This window comes from Euprymna scolopes, chromosome 26, assembly GCF_053919585.1.
Source record: "Euprymna scolopes isolate OS-2025 chromosome 26, ASM5391958v1, whole genome shotgun sequence".
Taxonomy (NCBI): Eukaryota; Metazoa; Mollusca; class Cephalopoda; order Sepiida; family Sepiolidae; genus Euprymna; species Euprymna scolopes.
The window spans coordinates 21,863,749-21,871,088 of record NC_136507.1 but is presented as its reverse complement, the minus strand read 5'-3'; the positions used below and the strand labels follow the sequence as shown (position 1 = coordinate 21,871,088).

The 7,340-nt window shown below is 32.4% G+C and overlaps 1 pseudogene; it reads right to left on the bottom strand.

The window, feature by feature from the left end:
- Positions 1-654: 654 nt before the first annotated feature.
- Positions 655-773, bottom strand: LOC145248579 (5S ribosomal RNA; annotated as a pseudogene).
- Between the last annotated feature and the right edge of the window lie 6,567 nt (positions 774-7,340).

The window sequence follows — 7,340 nt, the reverse complement described above, 5'->3', positions numbered from 1 at the left end:
TCCTTTCGTTGGTCTAGATTGTGAGAAATATTTGCATAACTTTTTGTTTTAAAGTCCCCCAGAGATAAAAAAAAAAAAAAATTACATCATGACAAGTCCGGGGAACGTAGTGGCCATAACCCTTCTCTTATTGCTCTCTTTTCCGTAAACACGTCAGTGGCCTGTGAGACGTGTGACATGTAGCGCCATATTTTTGGAAAAAGAATTGCATTTTGTCTTGTGGTGCCAGTTGGTCGATAAGAGAAAGATGACAGAGAGTGTGTTACTTTTAAGTGGGTCGCACTGTACTTAAAGTAATTTACGAAAAATACAGTACATGTTTTGTATAATACCGCTTGGAAAACGATAAATGCACATCGACACGCAAACGCTTTTTAACTACGAATTATATTTAGTTGACAAAGAGTCTTGAAGATGATGAGGGTAGTGTGTGTGTGTGTGTGTGTGTGTGTGTGTGTGTGTGTGTGTGTGTGTGTGTGTGTGTGTGCAGTCAGCACCAACCCTATTCAGGGTTTAACCGGTTTCCTCCGAAGGAGGAATTTTCATGGGAGTATGAATTTCACAAGCGGTCCCCAGTCGCATGTATATTCCCGTTAGGGGAGATGACGACGTTAGGTTTTTGCAACTTTTTGCAGGGAGGTGTCGACGTCCTCCTACATACAGCACCTGGACTTCCCAAATTGGTCACCCATTTTAGTAATGACCAGGCTCAACGTTGCTTAACTTCGGTGATCTGACGGGAACCGGTGTGTCAATGTGATTATGCCGTATATAGAGTTCAGTAAAGTGATTCGTCCAGTCACACGGGGCAGTGGAGTGGGTGGCTATCGGATGTTAAATATGAAGATCAATTAAGACCCTTAGTCAAAGTCAATCAACGCAACGTACGAGAACTTGCTTCTTAATTAAACGTAATGTATATGACAATTTCCAACCACGTGAGGACGATTGGAAAGACAAAAATCTTGATAAATGGATGCCTCACAACCATAAGTAACACCATTATGAAGTGTCATCTTCCCTTCTTTTGCGTAACAAGAACGACCCGTTTCTCAACCGGTTTGGGACTTGCGATGAAAAGTGGGTTCTTTACGACAACCGGCGATGCTCTGCTCAGTGGTTAGACTCCTAAGAAACTCAATGATATTTCCCGACACCAGATTTGCACCAAAAGAAAGCCATGCTGAGGGTTTGGTGATCTGCTCTCATCTCATCAATTAGTTTTTTTGTTTGTTTGTTTGTTTGTTTTTTTAATGCAGACGAAACAATTACAGCGGAGAAGTATTGCCAACAAATGAATGAAATGCATCAGAAACTACGACAGCAATACCCAGGATTAGTCAACAAAAAAGACCCATTTCTTCTCAACGGCAATGCTCGACCGTAAGTTGCTAAACCGACCCTGCGGAAGTTGAGTGAACTGGGCTACAAAGTTCTGCTTCATCCGCTATACTCTCCAGATCTCTCACCTACCAACTACCACTTTTTTTAAGCATCTCGACAACTTTTTGCGTTCAATATTTAAGTGAGATCAAAAATGCCTTCAGCGACTTCATCGCCACCAGAACGCACGATTTTTACGTTACTAACATAAATACACTATTTTGTTTGTTTTTTTACATTGTAATAGAAATTTGAATAAACTCATATTTTCTGTGTGTTATTGTTTTTTTTTCTGTCAAAACTGATATTTTTCTAAATAGATTTTTCACGATCCAAAAGCATATTTGTTTTATCAAAAAATATTTGGAAAAGTAAACGGCTATGCCACAATCCGGTTTGGAGTCCCAATAAGCGGATGCTGAAGCACTGCAACAACTTTTCGTCAACTCCTGCAGCTATGCTGGCTCTAACCATATTGACTGGCTTTTCCGTCGGATATTGTCTTCAACTCCGAAAAGGGGTGGGGCTATTAATGTGCAAACTTAGGTCTCCTTATCACCCGCCCTTGCCTGAAACTGGATAGTAACTCCTGCTTCGACAGTATTGCCATAGCAGACGCTGTAGTGCATGCGATGCAGAAAGCAATTGTTTTAGATCAGAGTCAATCAATTTGTTGATTAAGCTTGACCTTTTTGAAGCAGTTTGTCCTTTAAAATAGTATTCGACCTTTTTCAGATTGTAACGGATCAGCGAAGGAAGGGAACTAGCAGAAGCTCTACTCCTATAATTTTGTGTGTGTGAGTTCATATAACACTCTTTTTTTCCTATTTATTTAAAAAGGAAATACAACTGTGTTATATATGCGTCGTGGAATTGCATTCATCTGCAAAAAATGTAGCTAATTTTCATATACTTTTAAAATTTCATCTATATATTAATACGACAGCGTGTGTGTTCTTTTGTGTGTCACGCTTACACCCGGGTCGTTTAATTGTCTGTTCTTCTATTTCTTGTCATAAATAATTTTACCAAGAATTCTTCATAAGTTTTAGTATCGGTTTCGACTCTAGCTGATGGCACTTAAATCATCTAATCTTTTTATAAATAATTTTATCAAGAATTCTTCATAAGTTTTGGTTTCGGTTTCGATTATGCTGAAGGAACTCAAGTTATATATATATATATATATATATATATATATATATATATATATATATATATATATATATATTCATAAGTATTTATTTCGATTTCGATTCAAACGAATGCACCCAAGTTATATGGATATTATTCTTTTATTTTTGAAAATCCTAACTTTATAACATACAAAAATCGATAGAGCATTAACTTCATAATAATATATTCCAAATCTGCAAGAATTAAAATATCATATTAAAGCGTACTTTCGACCGGGCTTAACCGGGCGTTCCTGCTAGCTTAGATAAATACTTTTGCAGTTTTAACAAAATAAGCTACAATACCTATACAATGCAATAAGATCAGAGCGTCTCCATTTACACTGAACATCTGCAGAATGTCCAAATCAATATGTTACATATGAATAGGTCCCCTGTGGAATTTCCACAGGTCCTGCTAGTTTTAATTAATTTCCCATTAGTTTTTTTTTCAGTTTTCTCAATAAATAGTCACCTTTAGTTTACTATTACATATTCATGCAGATTGTCTACATAATTTATACGTGTGTATTATTTGCGTAAAAAGCTTATAGTAAACACAAACCTCTTTCTATATATATTTATCTATGTATATATATATATATATATATATATATATATATATATATATATATAAATTATATATATATATAATGAAAATTACAATTGAAATTGCCAAAATGATCCAAGATTGTATAATTAAAGTAAATTAAAAATATTAAAGAATTAATATTTATAAAATTATCTCAGCCAGATATAAAAGCTCGATAAAACGAAATAGGAAATAGAGCTTATAATATGAGCAAACAGTTAATAAAATATGTTAAAATCTGGAAAGGAAACACTAGATAAGTGGATAGTCCTTAATCCGTGAAGTTTCGAAGAAGTACTTTCCTTCTCATCAGAGGGTAGGAATTAGCAAAATGCGGGATCGGATTTTGCATGCAGAAGTATTTGATGAAACAACAAGTAAGTCAAAGATCTTACTTGAAAACAAATAAGTGTAGCAAAGGCAATATGGTAAAGAAAAAGGTGATTACACACGAATGGATAGTCTGGTGGAAGATAAAAAATCAAGTGACGGTAAAATCCAAATGTAAAACTTAAAGAAAGTTAAAAGAATTTCCATTTGTACAAGTAAAATCCAAGGAAATCCCGTAATTGGAGGAAGATGGTCCATAATAATCCAAAGGCAGAAATCCATGGAATAATTCACAAAAATGGGTAAAGGAAAAAAGAAAAGATTCCAATAATATTAATAAAAGAAAAATAAGATGTGCTTTTCACTCTACTTCCGAGACATAAATATAAAAAAGAAAGATCTGGGAAGAGAAAGAAGAGAAAAAAAAAATTAAATTTAAGAAACAAAAACACCATTATAATCCGGTTACTCGAAAAATAAATAATTTTGCCGAAAAAGTTCAAAAGAATAAACATATATTCGTCCCTGCTGATAAGACAAAAAATTATTATAAACTTTACTATCCTACATATAAAAAAAACTTTTGTATAAAGAACTTAATACAGATTATAAAATAGTCCCTCCTAAGACTTTAGATTCCATTAATTCTTAAGCTAAACTTTTACTGACTTCCATGAACATTCATAACTTCACTGAAATAATTTCTCCGGGTACTCCTAGATTCACCCCTAAAGATCATAAACCTAATTTCTGTGACAACCCCATCCATCAAATTGATCTGCCCATCTAACTCTTACTTAGGAGCTGTAAGCAAAAATATCTTAGATAGAATCATCCCTTCTATTAAAGAAAAAATAGGTTTCCCTCTTTGGCTGAATTCCCTCTTTGGCTGATTCCGTAATTAATTGGTTTGTTTCCCTTAAAAATAAACACCTCCTTTACTTCATAACATTTGACATCCAAAATTATTATCAATCAATTTCCCCGGCTCTTATCTTTACTAAAAGAAATTCTGACTTAACTAATTTAGAAATAAAATTAATTACCCTAGCGAGAAAGTCCCTTATACAATTTAACAATAAGCTTTAGACTAGAAAGGACACCCCTGATAATTTTGACATCTTGATAGGTGCTTCTGACTCTGCAGAAGTTACAGTTTTAGTGGGACTCTTCTTACTGAAAGAACTTAAATACCACTTTAAACATGTCCAACGGGGTCTTTATAGAGACGATGCCCTTTTTACTACAACAGCCAGGTCAAGTGAGTACAACAAAACAATTTAAAAATTACATAACTTCTTCAATAACTTTGACCTTTCTATAATTATCGAACGAAACAAAAAACTTCAAATGTTCTAGATGTTACACTTAATCTTAACACCGAAACTCATAGCGCCTATCATAAACGTAATCCTACGCTTTTATACGTCCATGAATCTTCTAACCACCCTAACTCAATTATAAAATCTATAGTACCATCTGTCTCTAGAAGAATTTCTGCTCTTTCTGCTGATAAAAAACTTTTAATCAAAATGCTACTTTCTTCAATAATACTTTATGGAACTCAGGACACAAGGAAAAGAATAAATACAACAGTTATGCTCCTCCTGCATGCCGCCTTAAATCTGTAATCACACAAAATGTGACTCGTAAGAAACCAGTTCAAACAGCAAGATCTGCCGCTATCAATAACAATGAACCAGTTTACATTTATAATCCAAACCAAAATACTAATCGCAATGCCTCTAACCCACCTAGTCGCATCAGGAGAATGAAAAATATTTGGTTCATTCCTCCGTTTAGCCTAAATGTCAAAACTAATATACCTAAGGAATTTTTAAACATTGTACAAAACTCTTTCAAATACCCACACATATATAGTTCTATTTTAAATAAAAATTCAATCCGGATTTCTTATTCAACAATGCCTAATTTAGCACAAAAAATATTAACATCTAATAACAAAAAAATTAAATCAGCCCCAAAAAATCTCTTTCCCAATTAAACCCAAAACTAACTGTAATTGTAATAACAAACATCATTGCCCACTCAATAATGATTGCATCCATAAAGATGTTATATATTCTTGCACTATTACTGAGCACCCACGCAATCCTCCCATAACAGACACTAATATTTCGTCTTCAAGTTATTCTTCTTCCCATCCTCCATCTGATATAGTTACTAATCCAATACACCACTCGAGCAGCCCTTCCATCTACAATCATACAACTAGTAATAATGATGATAATAATAATAATAATCATAATATTAATGAGAATAATAATATTTCTCCTAACAGCCATCCTAACACTAACAACACTCATTATCCCCTCCAAAATAGTCCTCATACAGATATTGTCCCACCATTTGTTGAACACTATGAAAAATATTCAAACTATTTAACTAATACAAATCAGAAAAGTAATATTAATACCAGACCTCGAGCTTTTAATAAAGTACATACATATATAGGCGCTACTTCAACATTAATTAAGAAAAGAATATCAAACCACATTTCTTCTTTTAACAACCATAATTCTAATAATAACCAAGGAACTTCTCTAACCACTTTAATTAAAAAACTTAACTCTAACAATACTCCCTTCTCAATCAAATGGACTATTATAAAAAAAAAGTTAAATATTATACTCCAGGCTCTAAATCATGTCGCCTCTGCACAACCGAAGCTATAACTATAATTACTTCCCCTCAAAGTAACAATATAATAAATTCTAAAAATGAATTGATCTCTTTCTGTAAACATAAGTCCAAATTTAATTATGGCAATTTTGAAATTACATAGTTATTAATTTTACCTTTATATAGATATTAAAATGTTTCTTTAACTTTATCATTTTTCGACATACTTCTTAATTCTTTATAAGTTAATAATCCTTTATTTTAATTCTTTATCTCTTCTTTGCATGGCCGATTTTTTATCTGCATTTTCTGTTTTATTCTTTAAACTTTCCGATCTATCTTATATATCAATCTACTCACACTTTCATTGTACTATATGCATTTACTAACCTTTTTTTTCCTGAATTTGCAGATACCGGCCATCCTCTCTCCTTAAATAATTTTTATTTTTTTATTTTTATTTTAATTCTTATTTTATTTTATATTATATTTTATATTTTATTTTTTCATTTTTTATTATATTTTATTTATTTATTTATTCTTTATTTTCTATATATTTATTATTTATTTATTTATTTATTTTTATTTTCCTTTTAGTGTCGTTTAACAACTCTTGCTGACATTTTTAAGTGATGACATGTACGTTTCAGTTGACCTATATTATTTTGCCCTATATATTTTTCGCGCCTTTAACATTTCCCGTCTGGGTCATTTTGACTTTTGCTTCCCTTTATTTTATATTTTATATTTAACTTTATCATCATTTTTTTCTCTTCTTTCTCTTCCCAGATCTTTTTTATTTATATTTATGTCTCGGAAGTAGAGTGAAAAGCACATCTTATTTTTCTTTTATTAATATTATTTTTTTCCTTGTACACATTTTTGTGAATTATTCCATTGATTTCTGCCTTTGGATTATTATGGACAATCTTCCTCCAATTACGGGATTTCCTTGGATTTTACTTGTACAAATGGAAATTCTTTTAACTTTCTTTAAGTTTCACATTTGGATTTTACCGTCACTGGATTTTTTTTCTTCCACCGGACTATCCATTCATGTGTAATCAACTTTTTCTTTACCATATTCCCTCTGCTTCACGTTTTTTTGTTTTCAAGTAAGATCTTTGACTTACTTATTGTTTCATCAAATACTTCTGCATGCAAAATCCGATCACGAATTTAGCTAATTCCTACCCGCTGATGAGAAGGAAAGTATT